Source organism: Haliaeetus leucocephalus, unplaced genomic scaffold (assembly GCF_000737465.1).
Source record: "Haliaeetus leucocephalus isolate CR32 unplaced genomic scaffold, Haliaeetus_leucocephalus-4.0 Scaffold506, whole genome shotgun sequence".
Classification (NCBI taxonomy): Eukaryota; Metazoa; Chordata; class Aves; order Accipitriformes; family Accipitridae; genus Haliaeetus; species Haliaeetus leucocephalus.
The window spans coordinates 5654730-5662401 of record NW_010972942.1 but is presented as its reverse complement, the minus strand read 5'-3'; positions in this window follow the sequence as shown (position 1 = coordinate 5662401).

Sequence of the window (7672 nt, the reverse complement as noted above, 5' to 3'; positions counted from 1 at the left end):
ATTAACTGAGAATAATGCAACCTCTATTCTTTCATACATATAGTAGCTTAATGAGCCATTAAGATGTCTAGTATTTAAAGCATACAATGAGATCTATCGTGTAAGCTTCAGAAATCATCCAAATATCTTACAAGTGCTAACAGCACTCTCAACAGGAGAAATCTAGCTTTTCATTTATTTTTAAATGCCCCTTTCATTCTATTCCATAAAATGCATTCATTTACAAAGAAAACAGGAGAAATCTATAATATTGAATCAAGTAATCTAAGTTAGGAAAGGTAAAATGGGAACATACACGTTGGATAATACCCTGCTCCTGATCAGGTCCCAGGAAATACCACTCATTTTCTCTTACACTTTGTCTAGTTAATTAATAAGAAAGTTCTTCCCTTCCCACTGATCAGAGTTCCATAAGGTATCTGTCCCCTTGGAAGCAACAGTATCCATCCACAAAAGCACCATGTACCTTTGCAGTGACCTCCAGACCTTCCAAACAGACTCTCATACAGAAATGTTGGGTTTGGACCTCACCACGGGAAATCCCCAGCACTCCTGTTACAGTAGACAAGGGAGTCATTGGTTCAGCCTTGCCACTTCTGCCAAGACGGACCCACTGCTGGCCAAGGCCGAGCCCATCAGCAACAGTGGTAGCACCTCTGGGATAACATATTTCAGAAGGGGGAAAAGTTGCTGCACAACAGAAACTGCAGCCGGAGAGAGTGAGAATATGTGAGAGAAACAACCCTGCAGACCCCCAGGTCAGTGAAGAAGGAGGGGGAGGAGATGCTCCAGGCCCCGGAGCAGAGATTCCCCTGCAGCTTGTGGTGAAGACCATGGTGAGGCAGGCTGTCCTCCTGCAGCCCATGGAGGTCCACAGCAGAGCAGATGCCCATGGAGGACCCCACACCAGAGCAGGTGGGTGCCCGAAGGAGGCTGTGACCCCGTGGGAAGCCCATGCTGGAGCAGGATCCTGCAGGACCTGCGGATCTGTGGAGAGAGGACCCCACACTGGAGCAGGTTTTCTGGCAAGACTTCTGACCCCGTGGGGGACCCACGCTGGAGCAGTGTGCTCCTGAAGGACTGCACCCCATGGAAGAGACCCACGGTGGAGCAGCTCATGAAGAACTGCAGCCTGTGGGAAGGACTCACATTGGAGAAGTTCACGGAGGACTGTGTCCTGTGGGAGGGACCCCATGCTGGAGCAGGGGAAGAGTGTGAGGAGTCCTGCCCCTGAGGAGGAAGGAGCGGCAGAGACAACATGTGATGAACTGACCACAACACCCATTCCCTGTCCCCCTGTGCTGCTGGGGTGGAGGAGGTAGAGAATTCGGGAGTGGAGTTGAGCCCGGTAAGAAGGAAGGGGTTGGGGGGGAGGTGTTTTAAGATTTGGTTTTATTTCTCATTATGCTACTCTGATTTGATTGGTAATAAATTAAATTAATTTTCCCCAAGCTGAGTCTGTTTTGCCTGGGACGGTAATTGGTGAGTGATCTCTCCTGTCCTTATCTCAACCCACAAGCCCTTTGTTATATTTTCTCTCTCCTGTCCAGCTGAGGAGGGGGAGTGATAGAACGGCTTTGGTGGGCACCTGGCATCCAGCCAGGGTCAACCCACCACAGGGATCTAAAAGGAAGGCCTTCAGAACAAGGAAACTGCTGCATTTTTTATTATTTGTGGAAAAAACAATGGAGAATGTTTTGGGAGGACTCTAAAACTGGTTTTGTGCTAGAATGTATTCCAAACCACTGCATTTGGGGCAACAGTGCAAAGTATCAATTAGTGAGGCAAATAGTCGTGAGAAATGCCACTGGTTCTCAGCATATTTTCCAAGAAATAATAATTTTTTAAAAAAAAAGTACTTAATCTAACATCTAACACTGTTGCAGTTTATAAACTTTGACCAACCTGTCACACCAGCTCAAGAACCTCTGCGTTCTGATAGGGAATTCTGTCAGGCCCATTTAAAACAAAGTTGAGGTTCAGGCTACCCATGTCCTATATCCATATCCTTTCTGTCCTCATATTTGTTTCTTATAAAATCCAGAAAATAACTGCAGAAAATGCATTTATGTAACATTAATGCTCAGTTTAAAAACATGCAAAAGATGTAGTCCCAGTAGGCACGCACAGACAGAGCACATGTATACAACACAACTATACATACATATATACACATATACATGGCCAGCCACACAAATCACAGGCAGACAGTCAGAAAACACACAAACACTGACAGCACCAATGGCCTCATCCTGCACCCCTCTCTGGCTGAGCAGGACAGAGGTCCACTGGGCTCAGTACACACAGACACACACACACAAGAGCCCTTGCCCAGGAAGGCGTTAGAAACTAATAAGCAGATAGGACAGACTGCACTGATCCAGCACTGACAAGCATACTGGACAGTCAACTATTTTCATGCACTTTTTATCCCCTTGCCCTTCTATTATCCCACACTTTTCCCTCCTCCGTATCACCTAAATCCCTCCCTTTTCCTACCTTTGGTTCCTCCCATAAGTCATGTGCAACCCCCAAATCATAGAATCATAGAATGGTTTGGATTGGAAGGGACCTTAAAGATCATCTAGTTCCAAGACCCCAGCCATGGGCAGGGATGCCTTCCACTAGACCAGGTTGCTCAAAGCCCCATCCAACCTGGCCTTGAACACTTCCAGGGATGGGCCAGCCACAACCTCTCTGGGCAACCTGTTCCAGTGCCTCACCACCCTCACAGTGAAGAACTTCCTTACGTCTAATCTAAATCTACCCTTTCAGTTTAAAACCATTATCCCTCATCCTATCACTACACTCCCTCCCCATCCTTCTTGTAGGCCCCCTTTAAGTACTGGAAGGCCTCAGTAAGGTCTCCCTGGAGCCTTCTCTTCTCCAGGCTGAACAACCCCAACTCTCTCAGCCCGTCTTCACAGGAGAGGAGCTCCAGCCCTCTGATCACCTTCGTGGCCCTCCTGTGGGCTCGCTTCAGCAGGTCCATGTCCTTCTTATGTTGGGGGCCCCAGAGCTGAACACAGTAAACCTGAACACAGGTGGGGTCTCATGAGAGCAGAGCAGAGGGGGAGAATCACCTCCCTCGACCTGCTGGTCACACTTCTTTTGATGCAGCCCAGGATACAGTTGGCTTTCTGGGCTGCAAACTCACATTGCTGGGTCAAGTTGAGCTTCTTGCCAACCAACACCCCCAAGTCCTTCTCCTCAGGGCTGCTCTCAATCCACTCATTGCCCAACCTGTATTTGTGCTTGGGATTGCCCTGACCCATGTGCAGGACCTTCCACTCGGCCTTGTTGAACTCATGAGGTTCACACAGGCCTACCTCTCAAGCCTGTCAAGGTCCCTCTGGATTGCATCCCTTCTCTCTAGCATGTGGACTGCACCACACAGCTTGGTGTCTTCAGCAAACTTGCTGAGGGTGCACTCAATCTCACTGTGCATGTCGCTGTGGTGGTGCACACCTCCCCCCTCCCAAGTTGAGTCTGTTTTGCCCATGATGGTAACTGGCGAGTAATCTCTCCCTGTCCTTATCTTGACCCATGAGCCTTTTGTTATATTTTCTCTCCTCTGTCTAGCTGAGGCACGGAGTGATAGGGTGGCCGCATGGTGCTTAGTTGCTGGCTGGGTGTTGTGGTTTAAGCCTGGCCGGTAACAAAGCACCAGGCAGCTGCTTGCTCCCTCCCGCCCCCGCCCCAGCCACCAAAAAAACCCATGCCACACAAACCCACAACACTGGGGTTAAACCATGACAATGACAAAAGCCAATAATCTTGAGACCCTACAAATAGTGATCCAAGGAGAGACTTTTTGAGCTCTCTGGGACCACAGTGGGCTGTGTGACCCAGTATCTCCCCCTGAGCTGGGACGCCTCTCAGGTTTGAATTCAGGAGGATTGAAAGATCGTCCATCGACCATTTCATGAGGACTTAAAGGCCTGATTTTGTGAGGTTTACTGACCGTCCGTTGATAAATGCACATAAAAGTAACTCACGAAACTCACAAAAAGGAAATTTTATTCATAGGTTAACCTCTGTGTGTGTGTGTGTGTTGTATCTGTGAGTGTACATTTGCAGTTTGGTTCAGAACTATTTGCCTGTCTGTGTGTGGCTCAGAACTGTTTTCTCTGTCTGAGCGTTGTGTGTGATTTGATTTCACCTCCATCTGTGTGCAACTGTGCTGTAAGTTTTGGGTGATCCTTGCCATTTTTGAATCTTTAACTCACAAATTTGATTGTAGCAAATTCCATCGAATCACCCTGTTGAATTGGCTCATGATTAAGTACTGTTAAAGTTATACAACCTAATCTTGTGATCTATCTCAAAAATACTAATAAATCCTAAATTGCTGCTAAACCAAAGCCATGTAACATAATCACATTTGTGACAGTCACCGACAAAGATGTAAACAGCGCCGGTCCCAACACCGATCCCTGAGGAACACCACTTGTCACTGCTCTCCATTCGGACATCAAGCCGTTGACCCCAACTCTGAGTGCAACCATCCAGTCAATTCTTTATCCAGCCAGCGGTCCATCTGCCAAATCCATGCCTCCCCAATTTAGAGACAAGGACGTCATGTGGGACAGTGTCAAATGCTTTGCATAATTCCAGGTAGATGACGTCTCTTGCTCCTCCCTTATCCACCAATGCTGTAACCCCATTGTAGAAGGCCACCAAATTTGTCAGGCATGACTTGCTGTTAGTGAAGCCAGGTTGGCTGTCACCAATCACCTCCTGATTTTCCATGTGCCCACGAGGATCCACTCCATCATCTTGCCAGGCACAGAGGTGAGACTGACTGTCCTGTAGTTCCCCGGGTCTTCCTTTTTCCCCTTTTTAAAAATGGGGGCTATGTTTCCCCTTTTTCAATCAGTGGGAACCTCCCCGGACTGCCACAACTTCTCAAATATGATGGAAAGTGTCTTAGCCACTTCATCTGCCAGTTCCGTCAGGACCCATGGATGCATCCCATCAAGTCCCATGGACTTGTGCACCTTCAAGTTCCTTAGATGGTCTTGAACCTGATCTTCTCCCTCAGTGGGCAGTTCTTCATTCTGCCAGTCCCTACCTTTGCCTTCTGCAACTTGGGTGGTGTGGCTGGAGCACTTGCCAGTGAAGACTGAGGCAAAAAGGTTGTTGAGTACCTCAGCATTCTCCAAGTCCTGGGTAACCAGGTCTCCCATTTCCTTCTAGAGAGAGTCCACATTTTCCCTAGTCTTCCTTTTATCACCAATGTACCTACAGAAGCTTTTCTTGTTGCCCTTGATGTCCCTGGCCAGCTTTGATTCTATCAGGGCTTTGGCTTTCCTAACCTGATCCCTGGCTGCTCAGACAATTTCTCTGTATTCCTCACAGGCTACCTGTCCTTGCTTCCACCCTCTGTAGGCCTCCTTTTTGTGTTTGAGTTTGTCCAGGAGCTCTTTGTTCATCCATGCAGGCCTCCTGGCATTCTTGCCTGACTTCCTCTTTGTTGGGATGCATTGCTCCTGAGCTTAGAGGAGGTGATCCTGAAATATTAACCAGCTTTCTTGGGCCCCTCTTCCCTCCAGGGCTGTCTCCCATGGTACTCTACCAAGTAGATCTCTGAAGAGGCCAAAGTCTGCTCTCCTGAAGTCCAGGGTAGCGAGCTTGCTGTGCACCCTCCTCGCTGCCCTAAGGATCTTGAACTCCACCATTTCATGGTCACTGCAGCCAAGGCTGCCCTTGATCTTCACGTTCCCCACCAGCCCCTCCTTGCTGGTGAGAACAAGGTCCAGCATAGCACCTCTCTTTGTTGGCTCCTCCATCACTTGGAGGAAATGCTTTTCCTCTGTAACCCATCATGTCTCCCACCCCTCAGCAGCACCCAAAAGGTGATCCGAAAAGCTGTTCCCGATGACTGATGGTGATGGTTTTCACCCTTGGACACGGGAGGGGGGGGGGGGGGCTGGGGCTCTCCTGGGGCAACCCTGGGAGGGGCCTGGATACAGTGCTCATAGTCACCAGTCTGCAGTTTGGGTTTCTGCCTGCTGTGGTGTCCTGTGCTCCTCTGGGCTTGTGGAGATGGGCCTGTGATGGGACTTTGAGTATCCAGGGCAGGGGATTATCTGGGCTTTCCCTGCCCCATTACTGTCTGTCAGTGTTCCTTTGTGGGTGTGCAAAACAACAGAAGGGCACAGGCTGCAAGAAGGAGTTTGAAAATTACATTAAATTTGTACTTTCCTAGATGAAAAGTTACTTGCATTAGAAGCATCTTCACACATTGTTTTCAGATTGAAGAGACAGTTTTAAAACACTGTCCTCTGCTGCTGCTCACAAGGCAGGCAGAAATGTACTGTTTTAAGGTGCACAAGTATCTTGGACTTTCCAGGTGTTAGGGGTGGAGATAATTTAGATTGATACACAAATTCACCCATAAAGAAATATGATAACTAAAGGAAAGTCAGACAAAACTCGTGTTTGTCACAGAATGTAGTATAGAAATACTGCACTGGTTTGGGGATATTTGCTGAGGCTTAACAGGCCAAAGCAACTACTGTGGCTTTCCAAAGTACATTTTCTATCAAGTCTCCCTCCATTTGAACCACTGCAGGCAGAATCTGCTGGAGGCAAAGAGGACCTAAACAGAATTAATGCCAAAAAAATCAAGTTTGGAGGTTTGTTCCTGCTGTTGTTTGATCATGGTAATTTCGAGCTTTGATATACCTTCCTGCCACTGTTTCTACTACAAAACCCCACAAACGCATGCTCAATTAAAGATTAATGCATAATGATCTCATTTTTTATGTCTAACTAGTTCATGTCATCACTTATACTAACTCTAACACTTTGAGAATTTTGATGGCTGAGATTGTCAGCAGCCTGATAAAGCTTGTCACAGTTTCAGGCTTGCTGTTATCCTGAAGTACTATCAAGCAATATAGCAAATAAGAGCAAATTTGCCCAATCTAAAGAATTCATGTCCTTGAAGTTGTTATTGTAGATACACATGCAAACATGCATCTGTAAGCTTACTACAACATAAACTTACAACTATTGCCAAACATTGTCTCTTCCAAAGTGCAAATTTCAATCTTACCTTCTACTAATAAAGATGTCCAAACAGATGATCTTTTTAATCTCAAATTATGTATTTTCTTCTCTGTTTGACCTCAGCATGACTGCCGCAGGTGCATTTAATGTGACCACAGGAGTCAAAGGCAGCAAAGGCCTACCAGTTTGTTCATTCTGCTCTTTGATATCATACTGTTCATCCCAGAAGTAAAGTTAAGCGCAAGTTAAAGCCTTTCACCCTTCCGGCATATCTACCAAAAGACTATTTCACCCTCTGTCAAGCCTCAGACAAGAAAACCGTTCTGCCCTTCAGCACTTGCCTTAAATTCATCTCATCGTTGACTACCTACTTGCTCCTTAACATTTTAAAACGTACAGAGGATTGCCTTTTCAGATAGGCGCACACCACACCCCAAATAATTCAGTCACTCTTCATGTTTCATCCTGGGCTTCACTGGCAATTTGAGGCTTCCACTTGTCAGTTTCCAGGTTCTGCAACACTGACATCTTCTCCCTCCCTCCTCCAGCAGCCTTCTCTCTCCAGAATCCATGTGACGACATGCTTCTTACAGGAAGCCCTTCACCTCACACATGCACAAACACCTGTGTTTTGCATTTTAGTCTCGCAGAAACC